This window comes from Galeopterus variegatus, unplaced genomic scaffold, assembly GCF_000696425.1.
Source record: "Galeopterus variegatus unplaced genomic scaffold, G_variegatus-3.0.2 Scaffold1538, whole genome shotgun sequence".
In the NCBI taxonomy this organism is placed as follows: Eukaryota; Metazoa; Chordata; class Mammalia; order Dermoptera; family Cynocephalidae; genus Galeopterus; species Galeopterus variegatus.
In genome coordinates this window covers 39,018-49,178 of record NW_007727649.1, presented here as the reverse complement: position 1 = coordinate 49,178, position 10,161 = coordinate 39,018, and the positions used below count along the sequence as shown (strand labels likewise).

The 10,161-nt window shown below is 36.6% G+C and overlaps 1 long non-coding RNA gene across 1 annotated transcript; it reads left to right on the top strand.

Moving 5' to 3' along the window:
* Nucleotides 1-366: 366 nt before the first annotated feature.
* Nucleotides 367-9,833, top strand: LOC103594342. The gene is made up of 3 exons (XR_550846.1): nt 367-522; nt 5,724-5,911; nt 7,957-9,833. It is a non-coding gene; the product is annotated as an uncharacterized LOC103594342 (long non-coding RNA).
* The last annotated feature ends 328 nt before the right edge of the window (nt 9,834-10,161 follow it).

Below are 10,161 nucleotides of genomic sequence, written 5' to 3'. Positions count from 1 at the left end.
GGCTGCTCTGAAGTCCTCTCTGAGGAGCGGCATCCAGGCAGCTGGTGGATTCATCATCAGTCCCCTGTACATGACAAAGAAATGCAGGGTCAGAATTTCCAGGGATGGAACCTAGGATATCGGAATTGTAAAATTCTCATTCATTCAGCAAATAATTACTGTTTGCCATCTGCTCAACATGATGCTAGTCACTGGGGAATTCTTGTACTTTACATTAGCTGTAACACTGGTAGCTTTTCTCTCATGCGATAGGAAATTTTATGTTTTAGGTTGGCTGTATGTAAAAAGATATCGGTACATGTTATATATATGAGGCTTAACATGAGATGTAGTTTTGAAATTTGTTACATCATCTTTTTAACATGAGAATAACACAAATGACTTCTTAGTCTTCAGGAGACCTACGAAGCCAAAAGACATGAATTCCATGGGGAACGTCAGAGGAAGGAAGCAGAAATGAAGCAGATGTTTGTGCAGCGAGTCAAGGAGAAGGAAGCAATACTGAAGGAAGCTGAGAGAGAGGCAGGTGCCCTGGTTGTAATGTGATCCACATTTACCTTTTATAGGCATCCTGTTAATTCAGAGGATTTATCTTAAGAATTTAGTCGAGATGCTTTTAGAGACCTCTTGTCCTTTAAGAAGTATCTATTTTAACACATAGTCTTTAAAAACAGACTTTTAAAAAATTCATAGTCTGAAATCAAATTAAAATTTTGGCCTTTGGGCCAACCCCATGGCTCACTTGAGAGAGTGCAGCGCTGGGAGCGCAGCAGTGCTCCCACCGCGGGTTCGGATCCTATATAGGGATGGCCGGTTCGCTCACTGGCCGAGAGCGGTGCGGGCGACACCAAGCCATGGGTTGTGATCCCCTTACTGGTCACAAAAAAGACAAAAAAAAAAAAAAAAATTTGGCCTTTAGAGCAAATATTCATCCATTAGAAGTGGTTTACCAAAGATCCGTAATGGTCTAGGTTACTAAGAAGTGTTTAAAATATCTTAACCCTGAACCATAAGGCTTTTTTGAGAGTTGCTAGAGTGGTTGTTTGCCATGAAATGGGTGACTAGAAGCTGTGAAGTAGCTTTTCTTCATGTTTGAACTTAGGCTTTCTGGATACGTTTATACTTTCCTTGAAGTCTATGCTTAAAAGCTTAGTTTCTTCAGTCGTAATATTTAAGATTAGCAAAATTCCTTCATATTTTGAAATCTTTATATATTTAAAGATTTTTATAGGCACTAGAAAATTCTAAGTGTGACACAGCTGGAAAGTAAATTTGTGTTCACTGTTGAACTTCTGGAATATTCTCATAGTGAGCTGAAACGGAAGGGCTGGTGAAGGAGGACATCCAGTTAGCAATCATCACTCCATGACACCAGATTAATTGAAGGACTGAGGGAGAGCGTATCATCTTAATTAGGATGGTTTCAGAGAGAAATGAGGCTTATTAATAAGTATACTAGAACAACACATAAGTGGAAGCCCATTCTTTTCTAAGCAAACTGGTCATTCAGTGCTTGGCTGCTAACATTTTAAAGCTATTTGTATAAATAAAATACTGGCAGTCACTTATAAAAATATATCACCCAAAACTTATTTAATTTTTTATTAACAGACGTTGTTATTTAAAATATCCTTGCCAATATTGTGAAAAGAATACCCCTTAGTTTATCTTTTGTAAAAATCTCGATTTTCATACATAGTTAGCTTAAAATGCTGATAATAGTATGTGAACATTTGCTAACTAGAATAGGGAGATGCACAGATGGTATCTCCAAATATTGTTGACATATTATCCTCTCTGTACCATTACTGACATTCTAGATGAACTAATGAGGCATGTCGTGTATGACACATAGATTTTCCATATTCCCTCCCCCACCATAAGAAAAAATAGATAGTTTAGATTTACCCCTGAAAGTATATAATCACCATAAGTTATTACTCCTTCCCAATTTTATATGTAAGTCTATTTCTTGGTATGATTTTATTATTTAATATTTATGCCCGTCCTATTTTCAAAAAGTATTCTATATAATTTACAATTAAAAAAAAGATACTACATTACACCATGACCATGAGGAGAACAGGAGCCTTGCACTCCAAGGCGAGGAGGAGGGGCTTACACAGAGGGGCCGCTGAGCCTTGGCTCAGGGAGCTTCTAGGTGAGCACTAGACGGGGCTTGACTTCTGGGCAGGCAAGGCCCAAAGGGGCCGCTGTGAGGCACAGAGCTTGAAATTGTCTTCTGATCCAACAGGAGAGTTTTCTCTAGCATTCATTTCTAATTTCTAGAAATTGATACTGCTAAAAGGATTATTGAGTTCTAGAATGTATGAAGTACTTGGAAGTAGTGTTTACAAAAGATACAGCGTTGTACAGTAGTCCCCCATTACCTGTGGTTTCAGTTACCTGAGGTCAACCACAGTCTGAAAATATTACATGTAGTAAAGATATTTTGAGAGAGACAGTGCACATATTTGCATAACTTTTATTACAGCATACTGTTATAACTAGGTTTATTTTATTAGTTATTGTTGTTCATCTCTTAATGTGCCTAATTTATAAATTAAACTTTATCATAGGTAGATATGTACAGGAAAAACATAGTACAGTATATGTAGGGCTCAGTACTAGCCACGGTTTCAGGCGTCCACTGGCGGTCTTGGAACGTGTTCTCTGTGGATGAGGGGGGACGACTTTAATCTTAAAAGAATTGGTGACTAATTATCAACAGCACAAAAGACCCCTTTTTAAATTTTTTGAGTATTTGAAAATATCTTTGAATTAAATGCCTGTTGTAGTGAGTAGTGTAACCATGAGTAAGTGTTTGCTGTATATGGAATAGATTGTTGCTATCAGAAGCTGCACACTCCACATAATGCGAGTAACAGTCATATCCACACCTCTCCCCCGCCTTTTTAAAAACGTTTTCCTATCTGTAGTTTTCCTGTAACTTTAGTCAACCTCATAAATGATGTATGAAGTACTCTGTAACCTCTTAAGGTATTTTAGTATGCATGTAAAGTATACACCCTCCACTGAAGGAATCAGATATGTGTTCAGGTAATGTAAGTCTGCCCCATGCGCTCCCTTTTCAAGCTTTCCTTCCACCCTGTTCCTCTCCCAGATTGTAGGGATGCACACGCGCTCAGACAGCTGTGCCTCTCTTTATTTATGCCACTGATTTGAATGACAACTAGGGAAGGCCCATCCTTTAAACACACACATACTCGCACATCATTTTTTAAAGCCAGGAACCATTTAAATAAGCAAATACTAAAGGAGCTGATGCTTCTGAAAAGTCATCCTCTTGAATAAAAGAATCTTAGGTTAGAAGGGCCTTATCGTCATCACCTATTTTAACCTTCTCTTCCTTTGAGTACTTCTCCTATCTGAGGCTCACTGGCTCACAGGACAACCTATTCCATATTCTCAACATATCATTTTTAGTAGGCTGGAGTTTACTTCTCTCTGGTTTCTATCTGCAGCCCCGAGTTTTAGTAAAATATTTCCCCAATTATTATATGCCGTTTTTTTCTAGATACCAGGTCCTACTTTTCCTGTGAATGCTAGGTTGCTACCCAGAGCTGAAAGTAATTAATCTCAGGTTTATCTAACCAGACCAAAAGACCAAAAAAAAAGTTACTTTTTAAACCCACATTGTAACAACATTGTGCTTGTGTTGTTGGCAGGCAACAACAGCTAATTCATATGGAGCCCCTTCAGGTCCCTAGATTTTTTTTTCTTTTTTCTTTTTTCTTTTTTGAGTTAAATCACAACGAAACCAGATCCACCTACATTCTTCCTTTTACCTTGACTCAGAACTTTTAGCGGAATTTCACATACATTTTATTTCATTACTAGTTCTCCCACATTTTTTAACATTCTTTTATGAGCAGCATTGGTTGCTGTGCTAGGTGCTGGGGGTATAAAGACGAAAAGACATAGCTCCTGAGCAATTCTCAAGGGCACATGACTGATAAATCACCCCACAACGTGGTGGCAAGGGCTTCATTCATGGCCTTGATGGAGCATAGCACACCGGGCCATCACACCCAGGGCAGCAGTTGGGGAGAGCTGGACTTCATGGTTTTTGTTAATAACAGTAACTAATATTTATTGAGTGCTTACGCTGTGCCAGACATCATGGTAAAAATGTTAAATAGATTTTCTTATCCCCTGATAGCCCAGTTTTTTTAAAGCTTCCTTTTTATCTATTAGTTTCTCAGAGTTTTATGTCTCTAATAGCTTTTAGAAAATTTGTCTCCTATGATCCATACAGGACATTCCTTAAATTGTGGAACAAAATAAAGTCAAACACAGGACTACCTCTAAGTTGACATTCAAGGTGACATTGTTGCCTTCATATGGTGTAACAAGGTGATTTTCAAGCCCAAAGAAGATTAAAATTTACTGAGTCGTGTTCTTTAAGTGCATTCCTTTCACATGTCTGCTTTTCTCAATTAACAAGGGAAATCTCATGTTGTAATGTTATAAACTTTTGCAAAATTCATTTTAATGGTTGTGTAGAAGAATAACCCTCATAGGGTCTTAGTTTGAATGGATTAAAAAAAGAAGAATAAACAGAAGTTTGTTTAACATGTGTATTTCAAATATACATGAGAGATACCCAGGACTGAGTAGTTCTCAACAGCTGGCTTTGGAATTCCAGCTTATATAACGTCTTCAACAAAGAACGGTACATTTTCAGAGAAGTGACAAGACAAAGAAAGAGGACTTTGGGTCTGTAGGAGTGGCAACTTGGGACAAAGCAAGTAACTGGCAGATGAAGGCTGTTAGTAGATGCAGATTCCTCTGGTACTACTTCCAGACCCAGGAAGGTCTAAAGTTGTCTTCAGTTGTTAACCTGTACTCTCCCTGGTGGGGGGAGAGAAGCAGAATACATCTTGTCATTGTACGTCTGTGTCCTCCTTTTAGGCAGATGGAGGGCAAAGAGACTTCCTGCATCTGTTTCTTGACTCTCTCTGCTCAACAGTCCTCCGTATTTTGAGGTGACATGTTTTGGTCTCCAACAGCTACATTGAGCGTTATTAGCATAAGTGTATTTTTTTTACTTTATTTCTATTGGATACTTAGTCTGTTTGTTGGTTTTTTCCCCATTATAGTATAAATTCTACAGTGATTATTTTTATATGTAAAGTTCTCTGAAATTAGGATTTCTTTATTTAATATAGACTTCAAGAAATCGAATGACTGTGGAAAAATATGATACAGTTTTAGGTTCTTGACCTAAACTGACAATTGACACTTGCTTTCTAGTATGGTTTACCAGTACAATTTTCAATAACTTTAACTACACATCATCTTTATTTAGAAAATAGGGTTTTGTTTTGTTTTTTGTTTCCAAATGATAATTTCCTTCTGTACTTTGTGTCCCTTATTTTTATTGAGCATGGATTTGAGAAACTTTATTTAAGAGGCTTTATGGAGAAAATGTAAAGCAAGAAAATGAAAACTCTAGGAAAGGTTAAATGTTTTAAAAACTGAGTTCTGTTCTTGAGCCTATAGTTTTTATTACATTTGATTCAAGCACTTTTTGCAATTTTATTTGTAAATGTTTACTTGAAGCATGAACTTTTGAGACTTTAGAAGATTTTATAGATTATTGTGTAGGTTGGTTTGCCTTTGCGTCTCTGAGCCGAGAGGATTCCTGGGCATGTGCTGCCACCCTGTGTCAGTAGTGGGAACTGCATTTTTGTTTCCAGCTGCAGGCCAAATTTGAGCATCTTAAAAAAGTTCACCAAGAAGAGAGAATGAAAATTGACGAAAAGAGAAAATGTTTGGAAGAAGAAATAATCACTTTCTCTAAAAAGAAAGCTACCTCCGAGATATTCCATAACCCATCCTTTATGGCATCAGGTACCCACCTGAAGAAGGACAAGGACCGTAAGAAGTAAGAGGCTCCAACATTCTTGCCCCTGGTAGCCTTACCCCTCACTTTCTGTCTCGCTACCCTGCTTGATCTTCCTAGCATTTCTCACCCTGTTTACTTACTCCTTGTCTACCTCTGCCTCCTGCCACTAAAATGTCAGTTCCTTGAGAGCAGAGACCTTGTCTCTCTTGTTCACGGCTGTGTTCCCAGCACCTAAAACCGCACCTGGCACATACTGGGTGCTCAGTGAATATATGCCAGAATGAATGCATGAGTGAACAAATAAAAATACATTGCAGTATAAAAGGGGTCAGTTAGCTGGGGAAGGAACACTGGCTGCTCTTATTTCATAGCCCAGTCATGGCTCTAGAACACAGCTAATGACTGCTGACCTACCATGAGTTATTTTGAATTTCTTGTCTAAATGGAAGCTATGCACTTTATTGGGGACATGAAATAGTATTTTATAAAAAAACTTATACTTAGGCTCACTTTATTAACCAATTCTACTGATATTGATTTTATGAGAATTTTTATTTTAATAAGGGATCAAGGCTATCGAGTCGAACTCCTGTGCTTTGATGTCAGAATTTGTGAAATCAATGGTGGACGTAAAGATGCAGAGGAAGGTAGAGAGGGCCACAGTTCAAGGGAGTGGCCATGAGTAGCATTTGGATGACAATCTCAAGGCTTGTAGGTTTTGGGTATGTGTGAAAGTTACCAAAGTTTTAGAAAATAAGTTTTGGTTTTTTTTCCTTTATGATAATTTCCTTGTGTACTTTGTGTCCCTCATTTTATTTCTCCCACTTAAAATGTCCTTGTCAGTTTACCTATTTGACTGTTGTTGAAATCCATCATGACGTACTCTGTGCAGAATGCTCCTTTATGGGCCTTTGCCTCAGTTTACTCCAACTCCCCCTGCTTTAACAACATCAGTCCCTCCTGTGTTCCCCACAGAGCAACACTTCTGGTTTAATTTTCTCACTGCTTCTATTTCAGACCCAGCATTTTCAGAATATTGTAACTCATCTTCAGAATAGTTAGGAAATATAACCTTGGCCCTTCTTGGCTTTTCATTTTTAAATATGGAGAAGTAAATCTGCAGGATTTTGGTGGATTTAATTAGCCTGTAGATTTTATAGTTTTTTGGGAAAAAGAAGGAATTCTCAGGTACAGTCTTTTAATGTAAGCTCTACCAGGGCCCAGGTCTTTATTTTGCTCACTCATGTACCATCCCAGGGCCTAGAGCCTGTGCATAGTAGGCATGCAGCTTTCTGCTGAGAAAATGCTATATAGATAGCTGTATTTCACTCAAGCATGGAGTTTCAAAAGATAAACTATAAAGATAATTGATTACTGTGTTCAACATGCTTTGAATTATAAAGCTGAGGGACCTTTGTCCTTCTTATCCTTTCATCTTAATCCAGCGTTGCTAAAATTAGATTCCCCCAATTTTTTAGTTTCAAAAGATAAACTATAAAGATAATTGATTACTGTGTTCAACATGCTTTGAATTATAAAGCTGAGGGACCTTTGTCCTTCTTGTCCTTTCATCTTAATCCAGCGTTGCTAAAATTAGATTCCCCCAATTTTTTTCCGTACATGAAAGGCAATTTACATTTACCTTATAAAAATTGTCACCCTGCTCCACTCGACAACCATGCTGTTATTTGCAAAATCAGGGCCAAGCTCTCAGTTTTTTGACAACTAAGAATTTATCCTCAAAAACCTATGGTTTGGTTTTTTTTTTTCAGGGCCAAGCTCTCAGTTTTTTGACAACTAAGAATTTATCCTCAAAAACCTATGGTTTGGTGTTTTTTGTTTGTTTTGTCTTTTTCAAAGTCCCATAGCTGAATGAGGGGTCTTCAAAAAGTTAATGGAAAGATTCACATTATCTTCTAATTCCATTTTCCACAAACTTTTTGAAGTACCCTTCTATATCCTATAATATATTAAATATGTATTTGCTCTTTCTGTGAAAGTTTTATAAAACTAATGACTCTAGTAATTTTTACTTCCTGTATGTTTTTTTATTGTACCAATCAAAAGGTTTTTTCTCTTTCCAGCTCCAACTATTTGTAAAACAGAAGTTCCAGAGCACAGAAAGTCATCACAAGCAAAAGTTATTAAAAAGTTAGAAGTATGCTTTGCTTTTTCTTACTGTTCTTGTTTTATCACTTATTCTGTATCTGGCAAATGGCCACAGTTACTGATATTTATGGAAAAATACTTTCAAGTATAAGGTCAATACATAAACTGGAGTGGATGATGTTACTTATATATTCACTATTGTTAGGAATTTTTAAGTTGCTGTTTTTGTGATGAACCTAGATCTTTACTCCTGCTGCCATATTATTGTCACTTTGTAGCACTTTGTACCAAAGAGCAAAGTCTAAATGCTATTGGAAATACAGAATCTATTCATATTATAGCTATATGATTGCATTTATATTCCACGATGAACCTTTTTTTATACATACTAAAGGAAGAATTGGGTGAATATGTTTTGGAATTTATTAGAGCGCTAAAACTCTAACATCTTAATAGTTATATAGAACTTTTTAATTTTTGATAGAATTACCCAATTGATAATATGATTCTAACTAAGCTTTTGTGTCAAATTATATATAGCGTGATAACCTTTCGTGCTTCAGTTTGCCTCTTTGTAGTTGATAAAAAAAATCCAGGTATCGAAACACCTTTTTCTAGTGATAAAGTACTCTTTAACCTGGGTGTATCACACTATTTAGGATGTACTTGTTATCTAAAACTCTGTTTTCCAGGGGAAAAATAATAAGGTTGAGTTGTTTTATTAAAAATATTTTATAAGAAAATAACTATGAACATCTGAATATTAAAGACACAAAAATTCAGATAATTCATATTTCCAGCGATATTTGCATTCAGTGCCTTCGTAGTATTCTCAAAACATTTTAATGGTTTCTAGCTTTTTTATAACAGTCATAGGTATATAAATTTTTACTTTTTGTACTTGAATGTTCTAAATAAAACTGACTCTTAACTCTTGACAAATAAAATATATCTACATATTTACCAAAAGGTGTTTAAGTTACTTTAACTTTTTTGCAAAGTGTCATCTTAAGAAACATTTTATCAAAATTAGTCATTTAATTATATAATTGGAATATTTTAAGACACCAAGGTATTTTACCAGTATTTTCAGACAGCAAAATCTTTTTACTTAGTCTGTGTCAGATCCTGAGCAGTGTATTTTTCCATGGAGTTTTCTAAGTTGTAAATGAAACCTTTCTTTTCATAACACAGTTTATCTGAACACACACTTTAAATTCCATTTTTGCATTTTAAACTTACAAGTGTGTCTCGTCCTTTTAAAACTTTAATAAATTAACTTGTGTCACAGAATAAGCTCTGAAGTTTTTCTCAAGGTCAGCGATGCCCAGGTTCTGGTAGGTGGGGAGCCCCTGAGGGCAGGTGGCCCTGTGCTCTGCGCTGCTGGAGCCACATGCTCATCCGAGGAGCTCAGCGACGTTTATGAGTGCTTGTTATAGGTAGCCATGTTAGACCAGGCTGCATGTAAAGCAGTTTTCTTTTAAGTGCCACGTGGGTTGTTGGCATGGTAAACAAAGCCATCCAAGTTTCTAGTTGAAAAGAACTTAACGGAAACCTGCCTTAGACTCTGGACTCCTCAGGAAGGCGGTCATTTTGTACTGTGATGAGTGCGGTGAGAGAGTCTCCTGCTTCAACCACATGCCAATTTTTAACTTATTTTGTGTATTTGGGATTCTGTATAAGATTTTATTTTAAAAGAGTTGCACTTCAAAAAAATTTAAAAACAATTTCACTATAAAGTTCAAGTTCTTAATATATTACAAAGCTAATTTATTCTCTGCTTTCTAACAAGGTTAGAAAATGAGTTGTTATCCTCTAATGCTTAAATTAATAAATCTGGCAGCAAAATAAAGCTAGTCATGTTTTGTTTAAAATTTCTTCCCATTGAAAATGTGAAACAGAATTGCCTCCAATAGCCATTAATCTTTGTACATACTCCTCAGACTTAAAGCTCTTTCACATAGACTGTGATTTGAGTTTCAAAGCAACACAAAGGAAAAAGCATTACAGGGATTGCTGTTATCCCTGTTTTGTAGATGAACTCAGAGCCCCATTTTTCCTGTTGGGCTAGGAAATGGGGGCACACAGATGGTTCAGGCTATCCAGACCAGTATGGACAAGTGAGCTGATAAATACATAGGGTACTCTCGAAAGGGTGCCTGCCTCTACCCACAGAACAC